The sequence below is a fragment of the Canis lupus genome, chromosome 16 (genome assembly GCF_003254725.2).
Source record: "Canis lupus dingo isolate Sandy chromosome 16, ASM325472v2, whole genome shotgun sequence".
NCBI lineage: Eukaryota > Metazoa > Chordata > Mammalia > Carnivora > Canidae > Canis > Canis lupus.
The window spans coordinates 1,593,325-1,610,098 of NC_064258.1; the positions used below are offsets into that span (position 1 = coordinate 1,593,325).

At 42.1% G+C, this 16,774-nt stretch overlaps 1 protein-coding gene and 1 pseudogene across 1 annotated transcript in view; both read left to right on the forward strand.

Annotated features, from left to right (window-relative positions):
* Positions 1-16,774, forward strand: part of LOC112650948 (transcription intermediary factor 1-alpha-like) — a 117,304-nt gene that overhangs the window by 43,648 nt on the left and 56,882 nt on the right. The window contains exon 5 of the mRNA XM_035699506.2: positions 9,546-9,603. The gene's annotated coding sequence lies outside the window, so the exon portion shown is untranslated. The remainder of the gene's footprint in view (positions 1-9,545; positions 9,604-16,774) is intronic.
* LOC112651003 (integrator complex subunit 4-like) lies at positions 478-4,234 on the forward strand (annotated as a pseudogene).

The window sequence follows — 16,774 nt, forward strand, 5'->3', positions numbered from 1 at the left end:
AATACATCAGTTAAATGTTTGCTTATTTTACATAAAGGGCCCGTTTTCTTTTTTTTTTAATTTTTAATTTTTTATTGGAGTTCACTTTGTCCACATATAGCGCAACACCCAGTGCTCATCCCGCCAAGAGTCCCCCTCATTGCCCATCACCCAGTCACCCCACCCCTTCCACCCACTTCCCCTTCCACTACCCCTTGTTTGTTTCCCAGAGTTAGGTGTCTCCTGTTTTGTCACCCTCACTGATACTTTCACTCATTTTCTCTGCTTTGCCTTTATTCCCTTTCCCTAATTTTTATATTTCCCAAATGAATGAGACCATATAATGTCCTTTTCCGATTGACTGTTTTCACTCAGCATAATAGCCGGGACAGCTGCACCCCAATGTTTATAGCAGCAATGTCCACAATAGGCAAACTGTGGAAGGAGCCTCGGTGTCCATCGAAAGATGATGGGTCAAGAAGCTGTGGTGTGGCGGGCAGTCATGGCGGCTCACCTAAAGAAACGAGTGTACGAGGAATTCACTAAGGTGGTCCAGCAACAACAGGAGGAAATTGCAACCAAGAAACTGCAATTGACAAAACCAAGTAAATCTGCAGCACTCCACGTAGATCGGTGTAAAGCTCCCTCCCCAGCGGATGCTTTGCAGTATCTACTCCAGTTTGCCAGAAAGCCTGTTGAAGCAGAAAGTGTGGAAGTAGTAGTCAGGATTCTCTTGGAACATTGTTACAAGGAGAATGATCCATCTGTGAGACTGAAAATTGCATCATTGTTGGGTTTATTATCAAAGACTGCAGGATTTTCACCAGACTGCATTATGGATGATGCCATTAACATCCTGCAGAATGAAAAGTCTCATCAAGTCCTTGCTCAACTGTTGGACACCTTGCTTGCAATTGGCACCAAACTCCCAGAGAATCAAGCTATCCAGATGGGATTAGTTGATGTAGCCTGCAAGCACCTCACAGATATGTCTCCTGGTGTAAGAAATAAGTGCCTGCAATTACTTGTCAATCTTGGCTCTTTGGAGACAAGTGTCACAAAAGATGGAGAAGGCCTAGCTGTCAGAGATGTCCAGATTATAGGGGATTACTTCAGTGACCAAGACCCACGTGTCAGAACAGCGGCTATAAAAGCCATGTTGCAGCTTCATGAAAGAGGACTGAAATTACACCAAGCAATTTATAATCAGGCCTGTAAATTGTTGCCTGATGACTATGAACAAGTGCGCAGCGCTGCAGTCCAACTTATCTGGGCTGTCAGTCAGCTCTATCCTGAAAGCACTGTCCCCATTCCTTCTTCTAATGAAGAAATTTGCTTAGTTGATGATGCATTTGGAAAAATTTGTCCCATGGTCAGTGATGGCTCCTGGGTGGTTCGAGTCAGGCTGCAAAGCTATTGGGCTCAATGGAACAAGTCAGTTTTCACATCTTGGAGCAGACGCTCGACAAGAAGCTCATGTCAGATCTCAGGAGAAAACGCACTACACATGCACGTGCCAAGGAACTTTACAGGTCAGGAGAGTTTTCCAGTGGCAGAAAGTGGGGAGGTGATGCTCCCAAAGACGAAATAGATACAGGAGCTGTGAACTTGATTGAGTCAGGAGCTTGTGGAGCCTTTGTTCCTGGATTGGAAGATGAGATGTATGAGGTCCGCATTGCTGCTGTGGAGGCTCTCTGCATGCTGGCCCAATCTTCACCTTCTTTTGCGGAGAAGTGCCGCCCTGATTTCCCGGTTGACATGTTTAATGATGAAATTGAGGAAGTATGTCTGCAGTCCATACACAGTATGAGAAAAATTTCTAATAATATCACTCTCCGAGAGGATCAGCAGTGTCCTGGCTGTGTTAGAGGATTCGTCCAGAGATATTCGAGAGGCTGGCTCTTCACGAACTTTTATGCTGTACTAATGTTTCAACTAAAGAAGGGATTCATCTCGCACTGGCGGAGCTGCTGAAAAATTTAACCAAGTACCCTACTGATAGGGACTCTATATGGAAGTGCTTGAAGTTTCTGGGAAGTCGGCATCGAACCCTGGTGCTTCCCTTGGTGCCAAAGCTCCTGAGCACCCATCCATTTTTTGACACAGCTGAACCAGATATGGATGACCCAGCTTACATTGCAGTTTTGGTTCTTATTTTTAATGCTGCTACAACCTGTCCAACAATGCCAGCACTGTTCTCAGATCATACCTTCAGGCATTATGCCTACCTCCGAGACAGTCTTTCTCATCTTGTTCTTGCCTCAAAGTTATCAGGTAGAAAACTAGTGTCATCGGCCGTTTCTCCCGGTATTGCGCCCCATGAGGACCCGTCCCATCAGTTCCTGCAGCAGAGCCCTGAAAGGGTGTACAGTCTTCAGAGCACCGGGCCCCTCAGGGAACCCAGAAGCTGCTGGAGTTCACCATCCAGGATCTGCAAAGACTTGGAGAAGTTGCTGACTTCTCGGCTACCTATCTTCGGTGTCAGCTTCTTCTCATCAAGGCCTTGCAGGGAAAGCTGTGTAATGTGGCTGCCCCTTTATATTTGAAGCAGAGTGACTTGGCCTCCGCAGCAGCAAAACAGATCATGGAAGAGACCTACAAAATGGAGTTCATGTACAGTTGTGTGGAGAAGAAACAGGTGGTGATTATACATCACATGAGGCTGCAGGCCAAAGCTTTGCAACTTATAGTAACAGCACGGACTACTCGAGGAGTTGACCCCTTATTTGGGATGTGTGAAAACTTTTTACAGGAAGTGGACTTCTTTCAGAGGTGTTTTATTGCTGATTTGCCCCCACCTACAGGACAGCTTTGTGGACAAACTTCTTGACCTTATGTCCCGACTCATGACATCCAAGCCTGTGGAAGTGGTCAAAATTCTACAGACCATGCTGAGGCAGAGTACCTCCTTGCACCTCCCCCTTCCAGAGCAGATCCACACACTTCAGCCACCATCATTGAGCCAGCAGGCGAGTCAGACAACCCTTTGCGGTTTACATCTGGATTGGTTGTGACCCTGGATGTCGATGCGACCCTGGAACATGTGCAGGACCCTGAGAGTGCTGTGAAGGTCCAGGTCTTCTATCCAGATGGCCAGGCTCAGATGATTCATCCTAAGCTGGCAGACTTGCAGAATCCTGGCCCACCCAGGGCGCCACCGGCTTTTCACTCAGGTGTACCTCTCCCATACTGCCTGGACAGAACCATGCCAGGTGGAAGTGAGGCTGCTACTGGCCTACAACTCCAATTCCCGCATTCCAAAATCCCCCTGGATTGAAGGTGGCAAAGTGTCCCCCCAGGTGGAAACCAGCATCGAGGGCACCATCCCCTTCAGCAAGTCTGTGAACGTTTACATAATGCCCAAACCTGCAAGGCGCTGAGTCACAAGCATTGTGTAGAGCTGAAGCTGAGAAAGACCTTCTTAGGTAGCAGAGTGAGCCCGAAGCCTAGAGCACTTCACCTGGAGCCGGCATATGGGCATGAGCACCATCACCCTTATCGTCTCATCTGGTATCAAACACAAAATAAATTATTTTGCATTAAAAAATCAAAAACCTTCAAGTCCACACCTCTTCCTTCCCTGACTCCCCCCACCACCTCTATAAAGTTGAGAAAACAACAACAACAACAAAAGAAGCTGTGGTCTTACAGCTTACAATGGAATATTACTCAGCCATTAGAAACGACAAACGCCATGAAAGGAGAGTGACGTTTGGTTCTACTTGTTGGGTTCATGCTGTTGTACGTATGTGTGCAGCCAACCAGCAGTGCTCGTTATGTACCAGATCATCTACTAAGAAGGGTCTTTTACTCAAAACCAGGAAAGAGGAGAGAGAAAGAACTAGTTTCGAGAGCTTTTTGATTTGGAAAAAGCATTCCAAAAATCACGATTTTCATTATACAGTAAGGGAGTAGCTTCCTTTCTGTGTTCATTCTCGTGAGGATTAACAATAGAGGGAGTCCTGTGAAATGAAGACCACTTTGTATTCCAATTTACTTCCTGGAATTTCTTAATTGTTTCCTTTTTTTTTGGTTTTTACTGACATTCAAAAACTGAAAAACTTCTGGCTCATAACTTTGTTGCATTTCTAGGTCCCTGCAGCAACAAAAGGAAATCGTCGTATTAGGACTAGAAGTTTAAGTGAGTCCTAAAGTATTGGAAGAAAATTCTAAACTATACATTGAGCTTCTACAAGGAAAAGATTGAATTTATTTTTTTTTTAATTTTTTATTTATTTATGATGGTCACAGAGAGAGAGAGAGAGAGAGAGAGGGAGAGGCAGAGACACAGGCAGAGGGAGAAGCAGGCTCCATGCACTGGCAGCCCGACATGGGATTCGATCCCGGGTCTCCAGGATCACGCCCTGGGCCAAAGGCAGGCACCAAACCGCTGCGCCACCCAGGGATCCCCAAGATTGAGTTTAAACAAAAGAGCCTGAGCTAATTCTTCGAGAAGGTTTGTTACCTTGAATTCAGAGCCCTTTTACGAGTATATTAGAAAAATAAGTAGTCCCACAATGTCCGTCGATTCATGTATTAATGAGATGAGAGCTAACATTAATGAAAGTAACTCTAAAGTAGTTGACTGCCAAGCTGATTGTTAAATTGGTTATTATGGAAACAGGAGAACCAACTCACACACTTAGAAATGAGGTCCCAGACTGGAAGCACTGGGAAATGTAGCGCTCATAATCTAAGTTAAATAATTCCTTGACAATCTGAGTAGATCTATATCAACATGGCGGTCTTATACGTAATTTAGGGTGTTTAGTAGGAAATTATCGAGTGGACTTCATGATTCCCTAGAGCTTATTTTTGAGAGGTGCTAGTGAATCAGGAGGGAAAAAAAATGAATGCTCAAAAAAGTCCTATTTCCATCTTACACATTTGGGGAAACTGTAAGAATATGTCCAAAAAATCTTGGTCTTCAATAGTTTTATATACAGTAATAACTAACACCATAAAATAGCACTTATTTAGATAGAATTGATGGTAGACGTGGCAGTACACATCCTTTTCTACAATGTCTGAGCGTTTGTAGTACTTCAGACCTTTCCATCAGGCGTCAACATTAAATATTGAATACCTCTAGAAAGTGTGAAAATAATTTTGTCTTTGGAAGTAGTTAAGGTGAAGGTTTTCCGTGTGTCCCATTGGACTTTTCTAGTGATGATCCTCCTAGGATGCTTTATCAGTAGGTGTCTCGATTTTATGGACTAAAAAACTGATATTTTCTTTTATAGTTGAAATCTGTAAATCATCTTCATACTTAATTTTCTATGTCCTTTCATAGCAAAAAGTAAGCAAAATATGCCAAGACAATGATGGTGCCCCCACCAAACCTTGAGCCATAACCGTTAAGGAACAAGAACTGTTGGAGATCTATGTGTGTGTATCTGTACGTACATCCATGCATACATGACAAGATTTAACAGAAATCACAATTCCGACATCATCTGTGGTTTATGTCACAGCTCTTCTCTGTCGTCAGCCTCTGTTTTTCTCTTTGGGCTTTCGTTGAAAAATACTTGGCCTCATGTCTTTCGCTCTGAGACTTTAACTGTAATCCTTGAATTCTTAATTTCAGTTCAGAAACCCTAGTCTTAGAACTCATGAGTCTCCAGATTTCCATGACTGTCACCAAAAGTTGAAAATCCTATAGGTTTGCCTTTTTTTTTTTTTTTTAAACTAAAGACTTAAAAGAAAGAAAAGGAAAATAATGCTTCTTTCTGTCTTGACAAACATGAAGAAACTGCAATCAGGAATACAGGTGGAAGCAACTCCTTCTGTAGCCTCCCCTTGTAGTTTTAAAAGAGCTTTGTCATGTGGTTAATGATGGAGAAAGTTGACAACATGCATTGTATATGTCTGCTGTCCGCAAAGTGTATTGTGTGACCGTATTTTTTTCCCAGTCATTGAAAGGATTCTCCCAGTGTGATACTCTTAATTTAAAAAGAGTGGTTTTGGGATCCCTGGGTGGCACAGCGGTTTAGTGCCTGCCTTTGGCCCAGGGTGTGGTCCTGGAGACCTGGGATCGAGTCCCACGTCGGGCTCCTTGCATGGAGCCTGCTTCTCCCTCTGCCTGTGTCTCTGCCTCTCTCACTCTCTCTGTGTGACTATCATAAATAAATAAAAATTTAAAAAAAAAAAATAAAAAATAAAAAGAGTGGTTTTTTCTCCTTTAAAATAGTCCTCATTTGGAACTGGAGGGTATGACGCTGAGTGAAGTAAGTCATTTGGAGAAGGACAAACATTGTAATGTCTCATTCATTTGGGGCATATAAAAATAGTGAAAAGGAAGAAAGGGGAAAGGAGAAAAAATGAGTGGGAAATATCAGAAAGGGAGACAGAACGTGAGAGACTCCTCACTCTGGAAAACGAACAAGGGGTGGAAGAAAAGGAGGTGGGGTGGGGGTGTGGGGTGACTGGGTGACGATCATTGAGGGGGGCACTTGATGGGATGGGTGTTATGCTATATGTTGGCAAACTGAACTCCAATAAAAAAATCATCATTATTTTATGACATTTATAAAATGCAGTAAAAGATAAGGAAACCATCCTGAGAGGCAGGATGCCTCTCTCATTTGGCCATCTTTTTAACATGTTCTACTTATTTTCCTCCCTTATTATTTAAGGCTTTTTTGTATGTATGCACTGACTCTTTTTATCAGCTCTATTTTTGAGGAATAAGCTCTTCAATTTATAGGTGCTGTATCTTTTATAGTCATAAGTTCATTGGTTTCTAGAAATACACATTTGCTTCCATGTATCCATTAGAGTGCAACAATACTGAACTCCTATGGGATTTTTCACTGATGAAAGTTGTTTTTATACTTACCTGTTGTATTGAAGCAGGTCTGAAGACCAGGAAGAAAGCTGACTAGTGATCTGAATTGCAAAATGTTGAGAACTAACCAGTGGGTTGTCATGGTGCCTAATGACTCTTTGTGTGTGTGTGTGTGTGCGCGCCTAATGACTCTTAAGTACAAAGGAAGTAGAGGGGGAGGTAGGAGGGTAGCAGGACTTAGCCTAGGAGAAGCTGATAGATAGATGTCAGGATTTTCGAGGAAGAGGAGCTGGGCAGGAAGGGATTCTAAGGAAGGAGTGTGAGGAGGAGAACCCATCTAGGCTGCAAGAGAGGAGTGGGGCGGTCCGTGGAATAGAGGAGGTGCCATCAGTTCCCATCACCGCTACTGGGGAGGGGAAGCTGGCCCCGAGTAGGAAGGCACAATGGAGTCGGTCGCCCCCGTGTCCAACAGGAAAGAGATGGGCTTCCCCGCTCCCTGGAGCAGGACCCTGGGCTTGGCCTGGGTTAGGGGGTGTCCGAGTCTGGGCCCCGTCAGTCATCGTCCAGTCCGAGTAGTTGAAAGGCTGGACTTCCCGGCTCAGAGTTTCCTCTGTGTGGAGGCGCCGAGGATCCCCCGAGACCCGGGCAGGTGAATTTCCAGTGGCCCATCGTTGGACATTGAGGGCATTGCCGCGTTGGCTCCTTGGGATTGGGACATTGACGGGCCCATTGTCCCTCGGTGCCGCATCTGAAGCAGGCCCCAGGCGGGGTTCGGTCGGTTCCCCCTTTCTGCGAGCTCGCGGAGCCCGCCAGCCGCAGGGCTGCCACCGAGGCTTGGGTCTGGAGTTGGACCTTCTGCTGGAGTCTGGCCTGCCTCTTAAGTTCAGCCACTTCCTCTCAGGTGTTAAGGACTTTAAATGCCATTTTCACCAGGTCGGGCATGGGAGTTTGAGGACCCTCCTCGGTCTTTAGTTTTCTGCGGATATCGGAGGAGGACTGATACACCACTGCAGTGGTAATCCACGTTAGCGCATCTGTAAGGACCAGTAGGGGGGATCAAGGTGAGACTCTGGAACAGCCTGCGTGGGAAAAACATGACTCATGATGCTGGGAGTGGCATGCACACGAAGATTTTCTTACCCTTTAAGTTTCATGGCAGAAGTCTCTCTTTTTATTCAAGTCTAATTCATAAAACACAAACCAGTATGTAAATTTCTCATGAGAAACTTTCCATGAAATGGTATAAGGAAAGAGGTCTTACAGGTGTTTCTTCCGCAAGTTCTGAAGTTCTGCGTTTTCAAGTGTGACCTTTGGTGGTTGATTTTTCTTCTGTTTTCCTTATGAGGAGAACATTTTTAAAGGAGACTGCATGATTCAGAGCTGTTTTATGAAAGTTCCTTAAGAACGACAAAATGAAAAGAAGGACACCATTTCCTGTAGCTTCACTCTGAGGGACACAACCCCTCTGTCTCTGGCTTGTGATGCTTCCACGGCGCACTCCTGCAAGGATGGGAGCTTGCTGTCTTGTCGCTGGTCTGGGGTGGGATTAGGGATGACCCACGGGTGAAGGTGACAGCGGGAAAGCTCTCGTAAGCCCTGGTTTTAATCTGGTTCTGAGTTCAACTGTGGAGTCGTGCCGAAACCCAGGTTTTGTTCTCAGCTTTGTTCTAGGGGTTCACTAGCTCATGACAGAGTTCAGGAACTGGGTGAGTAGTAAGGAAGCCGTCTCTGTTGGAAGAAAAGCGTCTTTATGATCTCCTATCTATGGGCTCATTTTCTAACTTAGGAAGCACCGTCAGGGAGTCTTGTGGGCTCTCAACCTTAATTCCGTTTTCACCTAAGAACGACTTTTGCTCTGAACTCCCAGAAGAATGACAGGACGTTTGGAATTTCTGTTTAGATTTACATAGTGTTGCTGCTTTAAAAGCAATATTTAGTTCTTTACTCGGCCTAATGGTTTTCTATTTTTTCTTACATATGCAAATGAATTAAAATCTAGGAATGCAGTTGACATCCAATCATAATGATCATTTGTTAGTTAATTCAGTCTATAACACTTTGATCCCTAGGGATTTAGCTGTGGTTTTATGAGTTTTCCCGTAAGATTGCCCACAAATTTTTATGTTGACTAAAATTGTAAGTGGTTTAAACTGTTCAAACAAATTACTTAGCAATTAAACCTCCAGCAAAATTGTAATTCATTTTAAGTTTAGCACAGAGGTTTGATGCTCTTTCTGAGCAAAACAACGGGACATAACGGTAAAATACGGAAATTCGGTATTTTGCGTGAAGTGTTTCCGACAGGACAAAAACATTCCCAGCACTGGGCATAGCAAAGCCTTCCACTAATGTGAATCAATTTTGTAGCGAAGGATCACTTGGGAGGATTCCTGCTTTTGAGTTTCATCCAGATTTCATTCTTGAAGCACCCTTTCCATAAATTTGTGTTTTATTCCTAATTTGTCGTACTTCACCTTTTGATATTTAAACAACTCACATGCAGCTAACCGAAGTCACGGTAGTATTCGCTTCTCTATCAGGTTATCACCTGCTATGTTGAGAATTGCAAAGCCAGAGCACATTACAAAGAGTCAGTTGGACTTTGATACCCAAAATTGCATTTATGAGGTTCACACTCCTTTGTATTTCACCAGATAGAGACAGCAACAGTGTTCTCATGTAATGTGTGCTTCAGCCTCTGTGCCAAAATTTATAGTGTCTGGATTTTAATATGTAGTGTTGATCTGTTAACCAAAGTTTTGTTTTGTTTTGTCCACAGAGGCATGGACACCTGCTTCTGGTGAATCTTTACACTGAATATACATACTCAGTTGTCGGTATGTATGTATGTATGTCACTTTGAGGTTCTCTCTCGCCAGTGTTAGCATTCTTGACAAAAAAAGTCTTTGTGTTTGATGTCCTTTCTCGTTTGTTAGCCAGGGTTTACCAAAACCATTACTTTTTGATGACACTTCAGTTTTGGCCCAGAATGTCACAGTCTGTATTGAATCCCTCATTTCATCGATCCCTCGTGGCGTTTAATTAACTTTAGCAGCATTCGAAGATTTTGTTTCACTAAGGGGAGTCAGAGGAATCAGAGTCTTTCTCTACATTTTTTAAGTCATTCCATAAAAATATTCCTGTGACGTAACCTGAAATCAAAACGCATTTTGCCAAAAGGGAGAATTAATCCAGTTTGATGAGCAAGTTCCGAATTCGATATGCTTTGTTTGGTACTTGGTCCCGATGCTACGCGTCCCGTCTTTCTGTTGTAGTTTTGTGTTCCCGTGCTAATTTTGCATACGTCCTTGCTCAGGAGTCTGGGGATTAGACTGCATTCTATCCCTGTTATATGTCAGCTGGTATTTTCATTATTTTCATCTTGCTTGCTTTCAGATTTTCCCCTCCTTCCCCAACTTCTCCAATTGTTGAGGTCTTTTTGTCTTTTTTTCTTGCCTGCTTTCTGGGACTTTTGTTTAAGAGAAATGAACCTCTTGCTTCTTACAATTTATGTTTTCCTAGCCATCTTATGGCCTTCATCATTTCTTAATTTTTTTAGGAAGATGAGCAGTTAAAAAAAAAACAACATGAATATATGTTTTTGTTACTGTGATAGGGGAAAATCTTTATCATTTCTTGTCGAAAGCATTCTTCAACCCCGAGCATTTTACATACTAAAATGAATCTGTTGCCTATACCGAATGGAAGCCTAGCGTAGCAGTAAATGTTTCCCTCACAAATTCAGTTTTTTATTGATTGCTAGCCATTTTGATTTCATTTATTAATGACTTTGTCACTGATCAGAAAACTCTGAGGTAGTATTTCTGTTTACTACTTCGGGAAAAGACTAATTAATTAGGACCATTATTTGTAACTCCAACATAGCTTGTTAATTTTCAAGTTCATCGTACCAGAATATGCGCATGCGTGTGTGTTTGCAATCATATTGATGTTTCAGAGTGTCTTCCTAAAAATTTACAGTGTCTGTAGATAGCTATTTCAACATTTTGTGAGGTCTTATTTTCTTTGTTCTTTTATTAAAATAACAGCAAGTAAATAGCCCATACTTTTGGTTGTGTCCTATAAGAATTTCTGCTTGGAATACTTGGAAAGAATAATGCTAGTGTTATACGAATTTTGTCTTAATCATCAATTATCAACTATTTTTAAAACTATTTTTATCTTGAATATGATAAATGATCATGTAGTCAAAGACTGTTTAGTTTAAACATATACTGTTCTTCGGTCGATAGTTTATGAGATTCATTTCATAAAACTGTCTTTATGTTTCCATTTTGTGCTCAGTGTCCTTTTGTAGAAATCCAGATTGACTACTTTACACTGTGCATATATTTAGAGCATCACAAATGTGGGCTATCAAAATGATAATTTCATGGTATCGGTGAAACTCTGGATAGAATTTTCTGTCCTATCATCTGTCAGAGCTTTAATTTGTTAACTTTACATTTCCTAAGTGTACTCAGTTATATCCTGACCCGGAAAGGTCGTTGAATATATGACACCTATAAGTACATACCTATCGGAACTGTAATTAAGATGCACTTTGCCATTTTGACCAAAATGTCATAACAGCAGAGGCACGCCTATGTCTCTTAGTGGGTTTGTGCTTGATGTCATTGAGAGCAGTGTAGTTGAGAGTAACCCACTACTGGTCCCTGAGCCTCACATGAAAACACATTCTGTACCAGAGGGTGGAGTACCTTTCACTTCTTCTTGACACCTCTTTTATTTTTTTTTAAGATTTTTATTTATTTATTCATAGAGACAGAGAGAGAGAGAGAGGGAGGGGCAGAGACACAGGCAGAGGGAGAAGCAGGCTCCATGCAGACAGCCCGACCTGGGACTCGATCCAGGGTCTCCAGGATCACGCCCTGGGCTGCAGGCGGCGCTAAAACGCTGAGCCACCGGCTGCCCTCGCTACCTCTTATATGGTGCTACTCACTGCAGAAATGACAGAATGAGCATGGGACTACTGTATAGGCACAGTGAACATTTCCCAAAGTCTTCAAAGTGCACAGTCCCTTCAGGGTAGTAGACCAGCACAGGACCTTGCTAGAAGTTGTTTTTCTTCTTTAAAAATAAAGCCCTTTGTTTTTTCTTTCTCGTTTCATGTCAGAATCTCTTCAAAAAATAAGACCTTTTACTTTGGAAAGAACTTTTCAGATAAATGATCGTTAAAAATGCAATCAGTATATAGAAGTGCAAAAAGTAAACGGAATTGCAGATCTCGTCACTCAGAGACAGCTCCTGTTAGCTCTTGCTGATGTCTCTCATTGGTCATGTGTTCTCGTGCAGATTTAGAAATGTACATATAGGATTTTGTATAAATGAGAATCTGTTGATCGTGATGTTTTGCAGCATGCTCTGTCTCCTCCATATATCATAGACATCATTGCATATATTTTATAGATAACAGATTTACATTATAATTTAATGACCTCACACTCTGTTGTTTATCCGCATCATGATACTGCGATTTCACGCTACTTTAATTTATGATATTTCTAAGTGTTTACTGTGAAAACAATGCTATGTGTAAATCTTTCCTAAGTGATTATTTTCCTTGTTTCAGCCTAAGAGCTGGTGCTAAAGGCATCCCTCTCTCGTTCCCTCTGACCCGTCTTCCCCTTCATGTTTCCACCAAACGTGGTAGTTGCTTTCCTGTGTATACATGAGGAATGGAGAAGATTGTCATTTTTATATTAAAGTGAACCCATATTTTATGTAGCCAGTTACAAAAATGTGAGATTTCAAAGAAATGTCTAATTTTCTTTTCATCAGCTCAGTTCTAAAGTTCTGTAACTCGTTCCCTCTTTCCTTTCATTAACAATACTTTGACAGGAAACATTGAGAAATATTCTGAGTGTTTGAAATATCAAGTAGTGATTATCCAGTGGGGAAAAGGGAGTAATACTTAATATACTCCGATTTCATCTTTTTATGTCTGCTGGTTTTGATGTAAACACGTGGTGTCATACTCTTGATGTTTTAGGAGAGCTTTATTTTTTTTTTTAATATTTATTTATTTATTTATTCGTTCAGAGAGAGCGAAGAGAGGCAGAGACACAGGCAGAGGGAGAAGCAGGCTCCATGCAGGAAGCCCGACATGGGGCTTGATCCTGGGTCTCCAGGATCACACCCCGGGCTGCAGGCGGCGCTAAACCGCTGTGCCACTGGGACTGCCCCTAGGAGAGCTTTAATAATTAAGTTTATAGTAAATTGTCATATCAGGATTAGTGATAAATACAGTAGCCCATGTTCTGACCTACGGTTAGCAGTCAGCCAGCTGCTGGTAGAAGTTTTTACTTTGCAATGCGTAGGCATCCTAAAGCATCTCATGGTATCATGACATCTATAATTCAGGCATGAAAAATAAGGAATGGAGGTGAGAATCCATTTTTTTAAAATAAAATTTGAGGCTTTCGTGGTCTTTATGGGTGATAGCTACGTGAGCACAGCCCAGTTTTCCCACCTGCAAAAGTCTTATGAAAGTACTGTTCATGCTCCGTCCTCCAAACCCCATAGTCAAATGCTTTCCCCAAATCTCGAGCTAAGCTGCATGAATGGGAGCTCTCGGTGCTCCCTTGGTCTTGTGGAGCCACTGTAAGGCTTTAATATGCACCGCAGTTGTCGTGGCTTGTTCCTCCTGGCAGTTTTGCCTGTTGTGGAAATAGTCCTCTTCTTCTGGCCTGTGGCTTGTAAGTGCGCTGCTGCCTGCCCACTTCTAGAAGAGGAGACTTGCACCCTTCGACTCCCTACAAGAGAAGACCTGCCAACACATTCAGAATAGGGCTGTGAGGCTTCTCTTTTTGTAGAACCGAACACGACAAAATTCACTTTGTTTTGTTAAGGAAGGAAGGATACAGCTTCCTTTGGGGCAGACAGCTTCCTTTGGGGCAGACAAATATTTCCCATATACAGATTAACACCTTTCAAATTGATTTTCTGAAATGTCTTATGTGGTTTCTTTGACATCTTCGATTTTATCAGAGATGTTTAAAGGGCAGAGTTTATGGGTGACGGGCACTGAGGGGGCCACTTGATGGGATGAGCACTGGGTGGTATTCTGTATTTTGGCAAATTGAAAACCAATATAAAGTAAATTTATTATTTAAAAAAAATTTTAAAAATAAAAATAAAGGGCAGAGTTTAAGCAATGGATCAGTCTTAACCAGGAAAATGTAGGAGCTTCTTCTGAAAAAAGAAAGTTCAGTGTTTCGACTTTGGTCATATGTATACGTTCTAAGAACCAGGGAAGCTGTGTTGTGTTACCTTGGGCCTGTGTGTGTCAGTCGGCGGTAAATGACCGAGATTGTGTGGTTTTCATCAATATTAACACTTACTGGGGCACCGTTTCTAAAAGATCAGGAATGACGGAGCGAAACATTTTCCTGAGAATGCTTTATAAGACGCCTCGAAAACATGAAGCAATTTAACCCACTTGATAGATAGTCCGTGGCTGCTGAGGTAAGGCTGCATGTCCAGAGTGCAGGGCATTGGCAGGAATACGGAGCAGTGGGCCCGCAGTGTGTGCAAGCCCCTTTCGGGGCTGGGGGGCCGGGGGCCGGGGGGCCTGGGGGCCGGGGCCAGCTGAGGATGCACTCGGCCTGTGTCACACACCTTCCATTGTGGTCCTCCTTTCTCTTATGTGGAGAACACTTCTTTGCACACTCGAGTTATTCGTCAATCATCACACATGTGTAGACTGGTCTAGCGATTTTCTGGTAGGAGCTTGTTTTCATATTTAGGCCCTTGGTTTTTATTGAGTCACCATCAGCAGTGATTCGAAAAAATCCTCTCCGTATTTGCAGGGTTGGAGATTTGTTTGAAATCTGACCATCCAATAAGTCGTTCTCTGCATGCCATGTGACAAATGTGTAGCGTTACCAGCAAAGATCATATTAATTCCTTTAATTAACGCGTGACTCGAGAAGTCTCAGATTAATCAGCACATGACTCGTGGTTATTCGTACCCTTGTGGGAGTTTTCTGCCACCAAATGCAAATACCAGGCTAAAAATACTGCTTTGTTTGTACATGGAGCGAATATTCATCGCAATAGTCCTGTACATCTAAGAAAACAGAAAGTAATTAAAATGTTGATCACTATAGTAAATCTCCGCAACGGCTACTTGTTTGTATTTCATATGTGCTCACGTTTCTGAGAAGATAGCTCTTACACAACCACCTACCATGATTATCTGATATCCTCCAGAAGGTTAGCTGGGTGGTTTCCTATGTTACTTAGGAAAAACTTTCTTTTCGCAATCGAAAATGTCTGCATCAATTTAAAGTGTAACACTGAGCATGTGCTTGCTCTCTGAATATCGCCCTCCAGCCACCCTGCCGAGGATCTGGCCCTGACACTTTGAGGAGATCATCGATCCTCACTGTTCGCGGCACTTTGAACACCCGGGATGCCGGGGCACCTCTGGATGCAGCTACCGTTATTTCCGTGACCCAAGGTCAAGGAAATTGACCCAAGGAAATTTGCTGACCGTAGCAATTTACATTATGTGCGCAAATTAAAAGTTACCTTGCAATAGCAGTTTAAAAAATGACCTCGTTTTCCCCCATGTTAAAGTTCTGTTATGTTATAGGAGTTGCATTTTTGTATGATGCAAGGATCTTTTCGTAGGACATAGTCACCCGCCATGATGAAGATAGGTTTCTTTTTTCTTTTCATTTGGGCTTAGGTCGGAATCTCCATAAGGAAAATTCTCTTTCATCATCTTGTGCTATATAGGAATATATATATATATATATATATATATATATATATATATATATGCTATTTGATTGCATGTTTTCAATTTAATTACATTTTTTTTACCAGATTTAAGTCTAAAATAATTGAACTTGTCATATATTGCTGAAAATCTTTCTTCTTTCTGCTCCTAAATTCTCCACTTGAACTGTCACAGTGGTCTGATTTATCCTGTCCTGTTTATATTTGTAGTGATAGAGAGAAATACCTACTTAACATTTTCAATGCAAATTGTTTTAGTTGCAGACTGCAGTGTGCAACATGTGCATACTGTTAAATCTAGCATTATCCGAGTTTTGGATACCATAAGTATCTTTTGTTTTCCTCACAACTTTTTATGTCTGCGATGAGGGAAGGAAAATAGAAAACTTGCAATCATTAACATTTTATGATCCTTTAGGGTAGAGACCTGACTTTGGCTGTTCAACCAAAGTTTTGCTGTTCGGGTTTGAACAGTGTTAACTGGGGAATGGCCACCCCATTAAAGAGTGTTCCCCCCAGTATTGGTAGAGACAAAGTAAAGTCAGATACACGCTATATCTGTTATTTTTGTTGTAACTTACTATTGTTCTTCAGTTTCTGATTGTTCATTATTTTAAGGCACATGTGAGCCTTGTGCAAGTACATTGAAGTGTCGTGCTCTTTTGGTGAGAAAATCTTTTGTATTTATCAGAGAGCACATGGATACATACGGTATTTAAGATTTGTCTGTTTCTGACGCACTTTTTTTTCTTCCCCTAGAGATGTAGAGCTTTGGGGATCATGAACAGTTTTCATCCTGATTTGTAATGATCTGTTTGTCCGTAGATAGGAAAATGTTATGAAATAATACTAAATATTCCTAAGTAAGATTATACCTTGTAGAGATCAAAGCCCAGCATGCATGCAGTTAGATTTTTGTCATCTTCCGGAGCAGTGAGTATGCATGGTGTACGGTGGCCATAAGCACATGTATTCCGTGTCGGCTGTCTCTTACCTCAGTCTACTTATGTTTTCAGTAGCATGGCTAATGTTCATTATAAAATCTTATCTTCTCCGTGAAAGTCTGTAGTAAATGTAAACTTTCAAGTGTTTGACAGCGGCACGATACGCCAGGCTGGAAAGCTCATTTGACTAATAGGTTGTTGGCCTACTCTTAATTCAGCCTTTTGTCCATCCAGCTGCGTGACCTTGTGTGCATTCCTTTAAATCTCTGTCTCTCGTCTGTGCACGTGTGGGATT